This window comes from Oryzias melastigma, linkage group LG5, assembly GCF_002922805.2.
Source record: "Oryzias melastigma strain HK-1 linkage group LG5, ASM292280v2, whole genome shotgun sequence".
In the NCBI taxonomy this organism is placed as follows: domain Eukaryota; kingdom Metazoa; phylum Chordata; class Actinopteri; order Beloniformes; family Adrianichthyidae; genus Oryzias; species Oryzias melastigma.
The window spans coordinates 36,839,283-36,846,205 of NC_050516.1; the positions used below are offsets into that span (position 1 = coordinate 36,839,283).

At 41.6% G+C, this 6,923-nt stretch overlaps 1 protein-coding gene across 11 annotated transcripts in view; it reads left to right on the forward strand.

The window, feature by feature from the left end:
* Positions 1–6,923, forward strand: part of foxp1b (forkhead box P1b) — a 179,803-nt gene that overhangs the window by 50,422 nt on the left and 122,458 nt on the right. The window lies entirely within an intron of this gene.

The following is a 6,923-nucleotide window of genomic DNA, read 5'->3' on the forward strand; positions in this document are numbered from 1 at the left end:
CTCTTTGTCTCCATTCTGCTCCTAACAGAGAGATTGATCCATCAATGAAGGAGATAAGGTGGTTGTGGGGGTGGGGGGTTCACACCAGGCTTAAGGACGACTGGTGGACAGGAGAAGAACACGTTGGTCAAACATGTCGTGTCTGTGAAGCCATAGATGATGGTGAATGATCTGATCTGAGGATGACAGGAGTGTGACGTGTTCATTGTTGTTTCACTGCAACCGTGAGAGACGAACATTAATGAAGCTCAAATATAGCTGGAGAGGATGAGGATGTTGTGTGTTCCACGACTGTGACCAACATTAATGCTCTGAACTTTCACAAGTTACATGATTGAATGAAAGCAAATACCAACACTACCTGTAGAGAAACCAAACCAACACTGTTTTTATTGTCTTTTTGCTTCATGTCTGTTTACCTGTTTTTTTTTTGTTTAATTTTTTTCTTAAAAGTTGCTTTTATGAAGTTGCTGTTGTGTTTTTCTATTGACAACTCCATCTGTTGTTTCTGTTTCTGCTGTGTTCTGACTTCTTTTGTCTGTTGTGTATTGATTTAACTTGTCCTTCTACTAGAGACCATCAACCTTTTTATAGAAACTCTCATATATTAGCATTTTTAAATGTTTTATCAATATATGCCGTCTCTGTCTTAAATAAACATTGTCATTATTCTTAACTTTTGATCTAAAATTTGGTTAGAGTTCATATTTAGGACTAAATCAGTGTCAAAGTCAACCACACGGGGCCAGAATCTAAAACACACCTGAGGTCGCCGGCTGAACAGGATAAACATTCATTAAACACTCTAAAACACTAACACTGTCACTTTTTAACATAAAAATGAATAATAAAAAAACTGGAATATTATTCCAGAATAAATCAACTTAACCCTTAAATAACTTTCAATATTTTACTCTCTATAAAAATATATATTTTGTCTAAATTATACAAGTTAGAAATGAGCTCAAGATAACATCGGGTCATTAATAACAAAAGAATAAAATGACCTGGAGGGCCGGATAGAATCACCCGGGGGCCGGATCCGGCCCCCGGGTGATTCTATCCGGCCCTCAGGATTTGACTTTGATTTTCTTTGTTTACTCAGATTCTCTTATAATGTTTTAAACCAGTAAACCTCATTCTTTAGAACATTTTCAGCTTTTCCACATGTTTTCAGCTCTTGACTTCTCCTGACTGTTTTCTATTTACATTGTTCTAACTTTCTGCTGCTTTGACTCTCAGCGGCGTTCAGGTTAACGTTTGCTAGTCATTTAAAGAGAGTGATTCCTGAAATCGTGCGGATCAGTCGGTCTCTCTGTGAGCTCTTCAGCTCTTTTCACTCGTTAGCGTTTGTGTTTTAGCAGGGCGACTCTCCTGCTGCCGGTCTAATCTGGAGCAGGACTGGCATTTGTTGTGTTTTGACTACATACTTGTACTCTTTCTCGACTCGTTCAGCCTCCGTTCATCCTCCTCTCCATAAGCTGCTTCCTCCTCTCAGAAGTGAGTTTAAACTTTTTAGAATCGGAATCATTGGACAGTCGTAAAGCTGTTTGTTGGTAAGTTCTCTTCCTCTCAGTTTCTCCTTTGTTTTTACGGTGAGTCCTCATGGGGGTGTGAGTTCTGTTAGTAGTTGTTTTTGTGTAGGTGGGTTTGTGTATATGTCAGAGTGTGTAGCTCCAGCAGCAGACGCAGGTCTACATGCAGGTCGTCTGCTCCAGTCACTCGTCTGACTTTCCTCCATTCAGTCTCATCATTCGTTCTTTGTGTTCTAATAACCTGAAGCTGCGTTTTAATGCGCTAAGACTACATGCTCAATACGCTAACAAAACTTCTTAGGACTGAGCAGGTTGTCTGGAGGAAAGGGAGAACATTCAGAGGAGATGGGCTGACTTGATTCTCTGTTATTATGGGATGTAATCTGAAGGATCTTTACAGATCAGTTTAAAAAGCATCTTCGATCTGCTTATAACTGAAGGATGAACACCACCAAAGCTGGCACAGCCACGATACTCCCAGCATGCCGTTCAGTCTGTGACTGACCCCAGATACTTTGATTTTGTAAATGTTCTGGTTCTGTTGGAACACCAGGTCCACCGGCCCAAGTGAGACCCGTTCATGTGGGCGTGGCAGAGACCAAAGACACACAACTGAGAGAAACATAGTTTAAATGTGACGACAGAGAAGTCTATCTAGTCTTTAGCTGAAAGTGTGCGTCTGCTGACCACCATGAAGCGGCTTCATGAAATACACAACAACTTGTTTACTCCAAAATCTGAAACGTTGTGATTCTAAAACCAAAGAACTCTTTGGATCAGTCTGGAGTTTTGGTGACACCTTGGTTACGTCGGTACTCATGGCTGACATCAGGAGTGAATGCAGCAATCACTGTAGTGGAAGGGGGGGGGCCAAACAACGGCCCGGGGGCCGAATGCGGCCCCTCAAACTATGAGGCCCACCAAACTAGAATAAATGATATAAATAATCGTTCTTCATTGTTGAGGATGCAAACAGATCCATCGACCTTCTTTCAGTGGCGTTGGAACATTTCTAGTTTCTCTGATGTTCTCGTGTGTTTTCTGAAGTGGAACTTTTACTTTTTAGTAATTAAATTAAAATGGACATCAGCCCATTGGTCCAACTGGCGTTAAAATGAGAACCAAAGTCCCAGTTTTGACTCTCTAAAAGTCCAACTTGAAAATGTTCTCATTTAAAAATGTGTACATGTTGATCTTTAAATCAAGACTAAAGTCTGTTTTCATCCTGATTGTATTTGGTTTCTTTCTCTTAAGACGTGGATTCCCAAAATGCAGCGTCCATCTGCTGCTGCTTTGGACCTTCTGTCAAACCTGGAAACCTTTTGTGTTCTGGATGTTGGAACGTCAGCGTAGCAGCTGTTTGTGTCCCTGGAGACGTCTGTGGGACTTAATGGAACCACTTCCTGTTTGGAAAGCATGGGGGAGGGGATGATCAGTCCAGTTCTTCATATACTGTCTATGGCACCCCCCAGCATGTAGTCATGGTTGCTAATATCGTATCTGTTGGTGTGGCCTCCATTATAGCAGGAACTGTCATGGTGGAGGATAAACCACCAGATTCAGTTGTTTATGGTTTTCTGGACAAATCTGTGAAGTATGTCCTAAATAATGGAGTCTACTGGCAGCACCAGGTCCTGCTTGTTTGATAGCAGTTTTTCTCTGCAGTTTCTGCACCACAGAGGATTTTAGGATGAGATCAAAAACAAACAAACATCGTCTCACGTTTACCTGAGCTCATGGATTTCCTCATACGATTAGATGAAGCTTCTGTCTATTTAACCCACTGCTGCTACACTTCATGTCAAAGGGCCTTAAAGTCATTTATTTTTATGAAAACCATTTTTTCCTGCTTCGAATGACTTAATACATTCATTAGTTATTATTATTATTAATAATAATAATTATTATTATTATTTTGTAAGGAACTTCTGTCAAAAGTTAAAAAAGGCAATTTTGTGTTTTATTCATGCAAAATGAACAACAGTTTATTTATGTTTAGTAGCATAAATACAAATCCGTGTCTGATTTTCTCAAAGGTGAAGAAGACTTTGGGGCTCCTGCTGGGTTATAGTCGGGGAGAAATGAAACCGAACGACTTTCAGAGACTTCTGGTCTTGGTGAACGCAACTGTAAAGAACCGTAAAGAACCGTAAAGAACCGTAAAGAACCGTAAAGAACCGTAAAGAATCGTAAAGAACCGTAAAGAACCGTAAAGAACCGTAAAGAATCGTAAAGAACCGTAAAGAACCGTAAAGAAACGTAAAGAATCGTAAAGAACCATAAAGAACCGTAAAGAAACGTAAAGAACCGTAAAGAACCGTAAAGAACAGTAAAGAACCGTAAAGAACCGTAAAGAACCGTAAAGCCTAATGCAAGGAAGAAAACAAACATTGAAGTCAGTAGGATCATTATAAAAAGAAAGGACTTTGAATCACCACTTGACAGCTCAAACTTATGTTATAAAAATATATTTTTTTGTATTTATGAATTGATTTGATCATATGTCCGGCCTGTGTAACCAAATAACCAAAGAACCTAGATGTGAAATCTGATTTTTTTTCCCTCTAAAATCTGAACATCCAAGATTCTCTAAATGTGTCCGGTTCTGATTCTGTGTAAAACCAACAGATTCATCTGAGATGTGTCACCCAAACAATCAGCAAAGACTGAACTGGACCCGTCCCAGCAGATGGTCCAGCCTTGACCCTGTGATGGATTCTTTCTTTTATTTGAGATTTTTTGTAAATGTTGTTTGTTTGGTTGAAACGGACTTTCATGCTGCAGCATAATAAGCAGATGTCATTGATGTATTCAAAGAGTGGCTCCAGCTCTCAGGCTGTGCGGTAAAGAACTCACCAGGCCAGCCTGACAGCCTCCTATTGACAGCCATTGAGCCGAGCTTGAATGGTAATGATGTGTAAGAGTTCATTAATGAGCTCCGCCGTAAAACTGCACATAGACTGTTAAGAATACTCACTGTAATTAATGGAATAACTTTACTTAGTGGTAAATATTCATGGCTCTCATCTTTTGTTGATGGGCTGTCCATTAGAGCGGCTGAAGCGGCGTCCGCAATGAATGCCGCCTCTTTGTTGGAGCCGGATACCTTACGGGGGGGGGTCATCGTTTAAATTGGGACATGAAGTCCTTCAACAAACGGCTCTGTTAGCATACCTGGGACTGGAGAGCTCGTCACAAAAAGGGCAGTTTTACACAGAATACAGTGAAAGTGCTCAGAACCAGATCGGACCGCAGCGTTCAGAACCAGATCGGACCGCAGCGTTCAGAACCAGATCGGACCGCAGTGTTCAGAACCAGATCGGACCGCAGTGTTCAGAACCAGGTCGGACCGCAGCGTTCAGAACCAGGTCGGACCGCAGCGTTCAGTCCGGACGGCAGGTTTCCAGGCTGAAGGCCGTCAAACGCTCCGAGATACGTCTCTCTCTCTCCGTTACAGAGGCAGACCTGCTGCACCTGTTTGGGTTTATAACCTGGTTTCCTGTGACTTCTGTTTTCTGCTCAGGCGTCTCACTGAGCGTGCACGTTACCCGCCTAGGTGGGTAATTATCTCAACCAGAAGCTCTTCTCTCTCCTAAAATCTGAAGTGGGAGTGTGAGATGGGCTGGTGGAAGCAGCTTGTTTATCCTCACCCTCTGATCTTAGCACCCCACCGCTCTCAATGGCGATGGAGCCGCCTTCTGCTTTGGAAATGGAGACAATTATTCGCTTAGGTATTACAAGATGGGCATTATATTACGAGGAGACACAAGCTTTCCGGCTCCGTCAGAATCCCGTGTGCCGCTCTCAATCTCCTTCCTTAATCTGGTTACAGGTTTGGAAATGCTAAGTCGTGTCTGAGGTCGAATCAGCTTCAAGTGGATAAAAAACAGACTGAAAATGTGGAAAACAGGCATCGTAAATGAAAAAAAATAACTGCAAAGAAACTCAAAAATCCATGTTGAAAACTTGAAGGGATTATTGAAAATTTGAAAAAATAAAAACTAAAAGTGTTACCAGTTAAAAAAATGTTTATTTGAACTCTTAACTTTCCTTTTTCCGTTTCTCATTCTTTGCTTTCAGTTTCTGTTTTTAGTTTCAATTCAGATTTGAGTTTTTGCCGCTGAACTGAACCTAATCTTACATGGTAAATGACGTATTCTTGTATAGCACTTCCTACCTCCTTCGAGGCCCAAAGCGCTTCACAGTCACAGACCCATTCACACATTCACACATTCACACATTCACACACTGGTGGTGGCTCCACTACTGAACACTGGCTCCAACCTCCCACCAGAGGCAGTTCGGGGTTCAGTGTCTTGCTCAAGGACACTTCGACACATGGGCGGGCAAGGCGGGAGTCGAACCCGCTCACTTCTGATCAGGAGTCGACCACCCTACCACTGCACCACGGCCGCCCTTATGGGGGCGGAGCTTTGAGCTGATTGGCTCCAGAGACATGTTTCCCATGATGATGTGACGTCTTTTGTCTGTTTATGTCTCCGTCTGCGTCGCTCCATCAGCATCACTGCAGTTTGACCTCGCTAATGTCACCGTGCAGCTTTGGCGCTCTCACTGTTGGATAGATTGGTGATCTTATCAATCAATCTGATCTGACGTGCAGCTCGGCAGTGTTCCATAGATCTTCATGGTGATCAGATCCTAGTTTTCATCCTAATTCTAGAATTATTTCTCTATGAAAGTTTGAACAGTGAGAATAAAAAATGAGAGAAAAGTGAAAATATTCATGTGTGTCTGAGAAAAGAGGAGAAAATGTAGTGAGGAGTTCTCTCTGTCACCCCATGCAGCCAATCAGCTCAAAGCTCCGCCCCCATGTGAAATTAGGATCAGATCAGCAGCGAAAACTAGAAAATCTGAAGCTAAAAACAGAAAACAAAGAATGAAAAACCAAAAAAAGGTTTGAGCTTTTTTAAGTTTCAAATTTACATTATTTTTTTCAAGTTTTCAATATTGTTTTTTCAAATGTTCCATTTAGATTTTTTTACATTTTCAATAATTTCTTCAAGTTTTTTAAACGTATTTCCAAGTTTCAAACTGCTTTCACCTTTTCAACATTTGTATCTGTTATAGTTGTGTTTTCAGTAACTCCATCCTCTCATGATGGGAAGGAATCAAGTTTAGAAGGTTTGAGTCATCGTCTTTCAGCTCTGATGAATGATTTCAGCGAGTGAAGGCTGATCTCAGAGTGACATCAGGCCGTTCTGGAGAAGCTCCTGGTTTCGTTTAACCGTCTGCAGAGTTCAGAGCTGAATGTCGTCTTCAACATTTAACTCCTATTAATGCAGAAAACTGTCCGCTCTTATCTCTGCTCTAGATATAGGCGAATGCCCGGCCACGTTTTTGACTGCCAAATGTAAACGGCAACAGAGC